This window comes from Capricornis sumatraensis, chromosome 16 (genome assembly GCF_032405125.1).
Source record: "Capricornis sumatraensis isolate serow.1 chromosome 16, serow.2, whole genome shotgun sequence".
In the NCBI taxonomy this organism is placed as follows: domain Eukaryota; kingdom Metazoa; phylum Chordata; class Mammalia; order Artiodactyla; family Bovidae; genus Capricornis; species Capricornis sumatraensis.
Genome location: NC_091084.1, coordinates 50,440,236 through 50,442,062, shown reverse-complemented (window position 1 = coordinate 50,442,062; position 1,827 = coordinate 50,440,236). Strand labels below are relative to the sequence as shown.

The 1,827-nt window shown below is 39.4% G+C and overlaps 1 pseudogene; it reads right to left on the bottom strand.

Moving 5' to 3' along the window:
• On the bottom strand, positions 1-954 carry LOC138092172 (olfactory receptor 51A4-like; annotated as a pseudogene).
• Between the last annotated feature and the right edge of the window lie 873 nt (positions 955-1,827).

The following is a 1,827-nucleotide window of genomic DNA, read 5'->3' as shown; positions in this document are numbered from 1 at the left end:
TTACATGAGCAAGTTTTTCCTGCACTTGAATACCTTGTGCACTGCGAACCTTATCTGTTTTGTTTTTAGACTATAAACCAAGGGGTTGAGAACAGGAGTCAAGAAGAGGAAGAGGCTGGCCATGGTGACATGAAGAAGAGGAGATGTGAATGTACCAAACCTATGAATTACAGCCAACACAATGAGTGGCACATAAAAGACGCAGACAGTGAAAATGTGGGAAACACAAGTATTAAGTGCCTTGAGCTGACCATCTTTGGAGGCAATACCCAGCACTGTTTTCAAAATTAGGCTATATGAAATGACAATGAACATAGAGTCAACTCCAAAGGAGCATAGGACAAGGGACAACCCATAAATGATGTTTACTGTGATAGGGCCACAAGCCAGCTTCATAACATCAGGGTGGTAGCAATAACAATGTGATAGAATGACATCCTTGCAGAAGGGCAATCACTTGAGCAGAACTGGCAAAGGTACCATCAACACCACACCCCTAATCATGGCTGCAAGCCCCATCCCCATAATCCGAGAACGGGTTAAGACTACTGTGTAGTGCAGTGGGTTGTGAATAGCTACAAATCTATCAAAGGCCATGGTCAGCAGGATGGCTGACTCCATGGAGGAGAAGGTGTGGATAAAAAACATCTGCATTAGGCAGGAGTGGAACTCAATCTCTCTGTGATTCAGGAGGAAGACACTGAGTACTGTAGGCAGAGTTGATAGAGACAGACCCACATCTGTGGCTGCCAGCATAGACAGGAAGATGTACTGAGGTTCGTGAAGGCTGGAGGTGGTTTTGATAATGAAGAGGATAGTACTGTTTCCTAGGAGGGCAGTTAGGTACATGATACACAGTGGGATAGAGATCCATATTTGCACAGCTTCCAGTCCAGGAATGCCTGTTAAAAAAAGAGTGGGTGGCTGGAAACAGCTACTGTTTATAAGCTCCATAAAGATATTTTTTGGGGGGGAGGGGGGAGGTGGGCACAGCCCAGATCAGTTTCTAAATGTTTCTACTGGGAGAAAAACACAGATTTTTAAGATAGAATATAATGCATCTAACTCTTGTGGGGCAGCATTATTAATTCTAGCCATCTTTACATCAAGGAATGGATCCTTAGAATGTTTTCAACTCTATCTGAATAACTACTCAGAGTTAAGACAATGGATAACTGCTATTAAAATGTAAGATCTACTAGAATTATTTTAGTCTAGAAAACTTCAGTCATTAATTAAGTGGCAATGAAAATTAAGAGTATTATTTTCTATTTTTATCCCAATGCTTAGAAAAATTTCATTCTTGGATTCTGTTTCTTAATATACCCACTTATGTTGAATATATTTACTTTGGCTAAGATGACTCTGAAAGAAGTTTCTGCACTTTCTCCACATCGATGTCACACCTATTAATATTCAGGCATCTGGGGACTCCCTTGGAGGTCCAGTGGTTAAGATCCTATGCATCCACTGCAAGGGTGCATATTCAATCTCTGGTGGGAGAACTAGGATCCCACATGCCATGCAGCATGGCCACACACACACACACACAAATCAAGCATCTTGAAACCTGAACATTTTTCCTGTTAATTATACCTGTAGAAATAAAGGATAAGATATTTCAATAAACCACATAAACCTCAAGCTATTTAAATAAATACTTCAAATGATACTGTTCATTTTCTTTTTTTTTTTTCTTTTTTTTACTTTAATTTCTAGGTTGTTTGACATGTTCTTTTAAAATGATATGTTGATTTTCCAAAATATGAGAGAGTGATAAAACCATCAAATGAGTATTGTCGTTACTTTTAAATTGGTGCCAGAATA